Source organism: Macrobrachium nipponense, chromosome 21 (assembly GCF_015104395.2).
Source record: "Macrobrachium nipponense isolate FS-2020 chromosome 21, ASM1510439v2, whole genome shotgun sequence".
NCBI lineage: Eukaryota > Metazoa > Arthropoda > Malacostraca > Decapoda > Palaemonidae > Macrobrachium > Macrobrachium nipponense.
Window position 1 is genome coordinate 48,054,822 of NC_087212.1, and position 9,249 is coordinate 48,064,070.

Sequence of the window (9,249 nt, forward strand, 5' to 3'; positions counted from 1 at the left end):
GGATCTAAATGTTGAACTGAACTACGCATTCGTTCTCTTACTTATTTTATCAATGAATAATCTTAACAAGGTAAATAAAAATGGATGGATGGATAAATAAATAAATGGATAAACATACAGCAGTCTAGTAATGTGACAATGTGAGAGAGTAGCAGTTATTCTGAGGGTAGTCAGTTGCTATGTATCCAGTTAACGTGGATGAGTAATACACATACTGTACTGCTCTGTATCCTCAGATCAAAGGATGTCTTGTAAACCTGTTTACGATTTTCCCATCACTGCCTCTTGGAGAGGAGATCAGAGAGAGAGAGAGAGAGAGAGAGATTAAAGGATTCAAGGAGAGCATGAGTATTTGGGTTCTAAAGCGTGGCAGAGAGTTTAGGGTTTCCGACTGTAGGTAGAGAGAGCGAGAGAGAGAGAGAGAGAGAGAGAGTTGTTTCAGAGGTTTTGCCTTTAATACTTCCATAAAATAATAGATATCCACGATCAGTGTCTTTGCTTCTCAGGAACAGCCAAAAAAGCGCTTTGGTGAACAACTTTCTCACATTGCCTTAGTTTTAGAAAATGACCCCAGATATCTCATCCGAAGATTTCCTCCAGACTCCGGAGGTAACCATTATTACATAACTGACTATACCATATTTTTAGAAAAGGACAGCAGAGACCACCTCAGAGACTTTTCAGCCTCAACACGTGAAGTAATTTTATATCTAAATTGAGGCAAAACACCAAAATATTAAATATCTTTTTAAATATCAATTGTATCGTCTTGAAATTTTGGCCCAACATGTTTTAGACCTTCCGCTAATGTATGGCAATATAACTAAGTATCTAAAATTATTAATAATGGCACTTTACTCTTGAACATTTCCAATTTTCTTTGCATTTGACTGAGACTTTCGGACACCGTTATTTCTCTCCCTGTTAACAAAATATGAATGAAAGTGTACCGTACTATGATTATGACGTATAGTTTTGTTTTCATTTTAAATTACTTTATGGATTATTGTTTTATATATCCAAATTAGTTTATGCAATAAAGTTTATTTGTGTTTCATTATTTTGGGAGATTATTATGACCTCTTGGCTTATTTAGAGTATATATATATATATACTGGAAAATATACCCGCTGAAAATTAGAGGGGCAGTAGTTACAAGCTGTTCAGGTGTGTTTAGTATATTGTCGTCCGGCTTCCACCCGCCCATCCTGAACTCAGTGCCTTCGAGCAGGTATTGGCGCATATGAAGCTATATGTACGTTCATCGTTACGGCATTTCACCAGGGCAGACCTAAAGGCCAGATTGGAGGAAGCAAGGCTTGCTGTCACTAAACAGGTGTGGGAAGGAGCTGTCCAACGAAGTCAAGCTTTCGAGAACGAATACGGCTCACTGACATCGTCCGGGATTGCATAGATCCAATCGTTGTCAACGTCGCCAATGATGACGAGGACGATCTGTTTTTAGACAGTGATGGGGAGTGAGCTGAAATATCCTTATACGTGTGTATATATAGTCCTGTAATTAATAAGTTTTGATATATTTACCCACCAGTTTTTTATTTTGTATGTCCATACTGTTTCTATGGTTACTTCAAAAATTTACTTCAAAATCTGTAAAATTTCTGTATATAATGTATATACTGTATTGGATAAATATAATAAAATAATGTATATAGTGATCTTTAGTTTTAAATAAACTATGATCTGTTTTTTTACTTCCATATTTATATCTCCAATAATAATCTAAAGTTCCCACTACCACACCATTCTCATGGAAATAGATAAGAAAGTACATGATAAATAAAAACATACAAATGGCTTTATGAAAAGTAATCCGTAATAAATGGTAGTTCGTGTACATTTTAAAACGTAAAGAAAACATATGGTAGTACATTATTCCATTCATAAGTATCAGACAGAGTAAGAAAGAGAGGAGTGGGCGGGGTTTCTTTCCTAACTCTTTGGCTAAGCCAACGACAGGTGTTCGTATATTTACAACTAATACTGAGGAAATTGAAAATTTTCTAAGTAAAGTGTCTTAATTATTAATTCAGGGTACTTGATTATATTGCCATATATTAGCGGAAGGGTTAAAACATGTTGTGCCAAATTTTTAGGAAGATACAGTTGATATTTAAAAAGATATTTAAGAAAACCTATGCATCGCAGGGCTTGAAATGGTCAGTAGTAAAGTATAATAGGATCTGTCCCATGTAGTGACGCCCAGTAAAGTTCGGCGGTCGTTATCTGGGACTAATATTTCTTGGGGGTCATTATTTTCGTGATATTTACAGTCCTTTGTTTGTTATTACGGTCAGCCCCAACGGCCCTATACTAAACACGACGCAAAGATGGACACATACTGGCTTAAAACCCTTGGGGTCACTATCTAGGACAGATCCGTATAATCCAAAGGAAGTTCACACTCGAGAATGAAGTAAGTATTTAACTCAAAGTTTTTAAAAAAAACTAGGTTACCAACTTTGCTTAAATTAGACTAACAATTTCCCATTCTGTTGAGAATCAGAATTTGCTAACACTGATGTCAGTAGATGGTTGGAACTCTTCAATTTCAAATTATTTGTAAAAAAAAATCTAGGTCAACCTGCTACTCTTTCAGTTGTGTTTTTGAAATTAAAAAGTAATTAAACAGCCTCATAAAAGTGTTCATTTTAATATCAACTTTGTTTCGACGTGCCTCCAATTGGATACGTAAAGTCACTGAGGTATTTTCTTGCATTTCAAATGAAATTTTATTATTAATGTAAGAATATTTTCATATGCATTTTCTCATATGCATGGACCATTACGTATTTAAGGATTGCCTTCAACTGTCCAGCTTGAAGGAATAGAAAGATAGCAGGATTTCATTTACTCCCAGTTGAAAAAAAAATTAAAATTTTTCTAACGACTCGACTGTGACGCCAAGACCATTGTCATTTTCATTTTAACAACCGGCCAGTCTTTCATCTCTCTCATCTTGGAGCGAAGATTTATGGGCACATTAATGTCAGTGGCTTCCAAAGGACCAGAAATACAAGAGACAAGTGGAACGAAGAAGATATATGAGTTCGTCTTAGCAAGAGTTATTTATTTGTTACGTCTGTTATTTCCTCCGTTGAGGTTTTGAGAAATCAAGAATTTTTTTCAGTATATCTCATCACCTGTGTCTTTGATGCATTTAAGTTAAATCTCTGTGACCTGTCATACCAGAGTTAGAATGGAAAGGACTATAAGATTTAGGTCAAGAGGCAAGCGCTGGGACCTATGAGGTCTTCTATCTTGAAAGGGAAATTGAGAGCAAGAAAGGTTTTGTAGGTGTTAGGAGAAGGTGTACAATAAGATGAAAAAAAAAGAGAGAATATGGACGGAGGCACAAATAAAGGAATGACAGTAGTTGCAGTTATGGGGCAAAGGGGCTCTGCAAAGAACCTTACGTAATGCCTACAATGCACTGCGCGAGGGACACTGACAGCGCTACCCTACCCCTCTGCGGGGATCATCCCAGAGTTCTTTGCCTGACTGTGTCCGGGCAAAAGAAGAAAAAAAAACAATTCGCTTTTACAGCTTCCGACATTCTCTGAACAGTTAGTAGGGGACGGAATAGCTATAAGCATTAAACGAGCTTGTTAATTTCCCACATCAAATTCTTCTCGAACTGCAAAATCTTCGTAAAACGTCATACGTGTTAGAAAGCGTCAGATCATCATTATACTTGAAGACTTTCACAACCAAGAGAAGACAGAAAAGGCTTAGCAGAGCTGACAATATCTGGAGATAGGGACGTTTTTTAGACCTTTTTTCGTGGCCTAATTACAAAAACTAAAAACGAACTGGTTATCCTGGCAGTAGTTCAGTGTTAACAGGTCAACTGAACAATTATCTAGGTCATTTGAAAATAATAATGGAAATTTATTAATGGCATTTTCTTTCCACAGGAGCCCCAAGTTTCAAAATATCAGGAAATCAGCAGAAATTACAGCTAGGACGTTTATAAAGACATCTTACATTCATCTCAACTTTCACGGTAAGAAGGTTAAATCTTTTAACTTTTTACAAGTTCACACGCTTATGGAAAAAAATGTTTGCAACTGATTCCAGAATATGGGGAACTTTTAAAAAGTGATTTCCGTATCGGCGATGATACTGCGGATTGAAAAGCCTAATTTCAGGCCAGCGTGTTAAATTGCCCTTGAAATTGTTACATACACTTTCGTATTATTTCAGTTATTCACCGAAAGGAAATAGTTCTATGTAGGCGTATATTTACAGCACCAATATTTTACTCTAGCTGTTTGCCACAGCTGGAGGAAGAAAAATGCTGACAATTTACACCTTACACAGTCAGAATTCCTATTAGATCCTTCTGTTGTTTGTACCGTTGTTTTCCTGCGTGTTGTTTCGACTTTGTTTTTATTGTAGTTGTTATGATTTAGCGCTGCATGTTTTGCTGTATTTATTCGCAGCAGGTATACGTGTTTGTTTTGATATTCAGTCTCTCTATGTTTTCTGACAGTTTTATTTGGAATATTTACGTTTGATGTGAATGTTTGAGAGGAAGGCAATTACCAAAAGGCTTTTATGATTTACGGCAATTTGCACATCAAGCCCAATGCTGGGCCAGTTTTCTCCAGCCATATATATATATATATATATATATATATATATATATATGTATATATATATATATATATGTGTGTGTGTGTGTGTGTGTGTGTGTGTGTGTGTATGTATGAAAGTATATATATATATTATATATATATATATATATATATATAATGAATATAATGTAACATTGTATATACATATTAGATATATATACACACATATAAACAGCATATACTATTTGTATAAACATATATATATATATATATATATATATATATATATATATATGACTTTTATGAACTTATAAATAAAAGATTGCCTCGAAATAAATGTAATAATGGGGTGGCCTACGAAAAAATAATCAGGGAAAAGAAGACCATGTCCTGGAGTCAGGTAACCTAATTTTGCATGATTTTAGAATATCATCTAGAAGAGGTTATTCAAAAGAGGTTTTACAAGGTATACAACTTGGATCACCTTGATAGCATTCTATGTTTTGTCGTTCTGAATACGAAAGATATTTATTATTAGGGGAAATACATTACATTGCTGTTTCAAGTGCAAGGAAAAAAATTTTCTTATCTATTTATGAAGACAAAGAAATTGTTTGTGGTCATGATGAGAGAAATTGATTAACACAGCAACTTATCAACCTTATGCACCAGAATACCAAAACTTGACAGACTTATTATATGCTTGACAGAATTATTATGTACTTGACATAATTATTATATACATGACAGAGTTATTATATGCTTGAAAGAATTATTATAGAATTTAAGATAAATCAAGCAGAAGGACACATCAAAATCAGCATGGCAAATGTTGCATAGACCTTGCATCTGAAATTGTGTAGCATCTGAAAACAAAGATTACTTAGAAAATGTGATTAGGACAAATTTCAAATCTATTTCAGATTTTTATTGAGGCATTACGGTGGGAACTCCCTAGGGTAAGTAATGCCATCTTTACACTTTACGTGGCACACTGTAGGCATTACTAAAAGGTCTGCATCGTCAGTAACTTGATCGCCAAAAATTTGAATGTTATTAGAAAAAATAGGAACTGAAATAAACACATATATTTCTCGAATTCTACCGGGCTAATGCGTTATCTGGACGGCACCAAACCTCGTAGGCCTGGATTCACCTTCAGGCATATTTCATAGGGGTTCCGGTGGACGTGGCTCCACTTGAATAAGGCATGATAGATTACAGAGCTGATCTTGTAGCCACTGCCTGTAAAGGGGATACGCAGGAGTCGCCTATAGGTGGGGTCACCTGAATGTAATTCTGTGACAAGCTTATGGAGGAATGTCATTTTATGGCAAGCTTGTATATAAGAATGTAACTTCATGCCAAGCTTACGGAAGAACTTGCAGGGAACTGAGTTAACTCGCGAGTTTCCAGTAAAATCTTAGTCAAGAAATAAATGATATCAGAAATAGTCAGAACGAACCGAATTATTCTGGAGTTCCATGGAGTGTATCCAACAGAATCAAATGTTGAATTATATTCCCAGTGTCAAATCAAACCAGTCAGTTTCAGCCGTAAAGATTTGTTTCTAAAATAGTTACTGTTTGCCTTATCAAGAGTTTTTCCTTTGTTATTCTTGTTAAAAAATTTTGATAGACCATAGTCAGCCATATTTTAAACAGAATTATAACATACGGAGGAAATACATGAAAACAAGGTGTCCCCAAATTATGTTTATAGAAAAGAGAGAGAGAGAGAGAGAGAGAGAGAGAGAGAGAGAGAGAGAGAGAGAGAGAGAGAGAGTGTGTCTTTCTGTTTCATGGCAAGCATGAGAAACAATTTTTTTTAATGGTTTTACTTTAACTTATTTAAAGTTTCGAACCAATTTTTATAAGTGTAGAATCAAGACGAATAACTAAGTTGATTAAAAATCTGACGTGATCCTGAGGTTCCAGATACCACGAGTGTGTCCAATTTCCATTCTATTAAAGAAATGAGCAGATGAAGTCCCATCTGGAACTTGGTAATTGGTCCTCGGGGATCATAATGTGATCTTATCAAGTAATTTTGTGCTTTTATGGCGAGACTCGAGTAATTTAATGACAGTTTTCTGGAAACTCATTTGGGTAGGCCGTGAGATTTCAGGGAAATATTGAATGTAATTTTACGTGATTACGTGTCTAGATTATCAGATTAGTTTCTAGTTCTAAGGCTACAAATGCTTGCTGTGAAATTATAAATTGAGCCTTAGGTAGGATAAGGAAATAAAGATTATTATTATTATTCATTATAAGGTGAACCCTATTGATGTGGAACAGGCCTCTTTGACTTGAAATTCAAGCTTCCGAAGAATATTATGGTGTTCATTATGAAAATGAATTTTGTATAGCAGGATTTTAGTTAGACAAATGCAGAAGAAGAAGAAAATGAAGGCATTTGTGGTACCCTTCAAAATAGCGATGCATTATGGGAAAGAAAGAAGCATGCTGAGGTGAAAAGCGAAAATGCTCTAAACTCTGGTAGTCCTTCCTCTGTTTAGTCTTGCATATCATAAATGTAAAAGAAAAATATCTTTCACCAGATGTTTTGACTCTTCATCTTGGAAGCCTGGAGACGTTTGATGTATCTTAGCCTTTGCAAGGTCTTCCGCACAGCATAATATAGAACAAATGTGTATTTAAAAAGAAAGGAAAGAGTTTAAAAGAGCAAATGTTAAAATGACTGAGAAACCTGAAGCATCTCCAGACTTCCAAGAAGAGGAATATGAAGAAAGACGCTACTCTATCCTTTGCAGAATGGTATGAAAAATATCATTTTTATTTTACATTTATGATATGAAAAATTACTTAACGAAGTGATAAAGGGAGTTTATAGAAATGAAAGTAGTCATAAAAGCCGAGGAATCTAGTGAGTGAAGAATGAATGAAATCTAAGTGCAAATGAGTGCAATCTAAGTGGAAAATTAGAGTAATCTAATTTATAGATGAGTGAAATCTAATTGAAAATAGGTAAAATTTAAGGTGAAATCTATCTGAAAAATTAGTTAAATCTAAGTGAAAAAGAGTGAAATTTAATAGAAAGTGAGTGAAATCTAATGGAAAAATTAGGGAAATTAATGTGAAAATGAGTTAAATCTCAATGAAAAATCAGTGAAATTGGGTGAAGAATGTGTAAAATTTAGTAAAAAAAATTCAGTAAAATCTAAGTGGAAAAACGAGTGAAATCGAAGTGAAAAATGAGTGAAATCTAACTGGTAAATGAGAAAAATTTAATTGAAAAATGAGTAAAATCTAAGGTGAAATGTAATTGAAAAATCAGTGAAATATAAGTGAAAGATTAGTGAAATCAAAGTAGAAAAATGAGTGAAATTTAAGTGAATTGAGTGAATTCTAACTGAAAAATAAATGGAATCTAAATGAAAAATGGGCGAAATCTAAATGAGAAATGAGTGAATTCTGGTTAAAACATATATATAAATTAAAATATAAGTGAAAATCGTGTGAAATCCAAGTGAAAAATGAGTGGGAGTCAAGTAAAAAAAATGAGTGAAAACAAATTGAAAAGTGAGTGAAATTCAAGTGAAAATGAGTGGAAAAGGATATTGTATCATGTTGGAAGGTCAGTGGATTATCGGTAACCTTCCACGCTCCTAGCGCGTGTGGGTTCGATTCTCACCTGGGAGGTGAGAATGTTAGATTATTACCCATTAGGAAATGAAGGCTTCCTGTTCCCCATAAAAATGAACGATATAGAGAAGTTATGGGATTAATTTTGCTAGTATTTTAACAATAAACAAAACGTAACCAGAGATGCATTGCCAAAGGGTTTCGTTAATCATTTTCAACAATAAACAGTGGTAGGGGTGACCGGTATTTTAAAAATCACCCATAACATTCAGGGTCTGTTCAGCCCGAAGCGTCAGCAAGGTTTAAGTCGCTTTCAGCGGACTAAGCTTGATTGTTTTCATAATAAGAGGCTTTATTTGAAATTGCCGTGGTAAGCGGATTATACCCTCGGTTAGCCTAGGGACATACACAGTACGCGAAGAAATAACACGCTTATATTTGTATGATGACGGAGTTATTGATGGTGTCAACATCCATCAACATAACCATTTTCATTGTCACTATCATTATCACCATCAGTGTAAAGGCTTATTATTATTATTATTATTATTATTATTATTATTATTATTATTATTATTATTATTATTATTATTATTATTATTATTACCTTAAAAGTTAGTGTAACAAGAGGCCGAAGAAAAGGCTTCAAACACCCATTTGATACCTTCTCCTTCATCATCTTCACAAGACAACTTCAACATGTTATTCTGAGATAAATCGTGCTCCAGATCGTACGTAGCCCTAAAAATACGCTTAGGGTGTTACTCAAGAATAGACTGGAAAAATCTTTTCATTGCATTTCGTGAACACCACATGAAGGTATTCTAGAATCTCATTTGACAGGAATTAGTTTATTGTATACACGTATTTACTGTTGTTTCACTGTTTAAATTTACAAAGTATTTAACTTATTGAACATAAAAGTCTGAGTGAGAATGAGATAAAATTAGTGTCCGATGACACTTTTTCTTTGTCTTTGTTCAGTTCAACTTATCATTCATATATATATGATATATAATATATATATATATATATATATA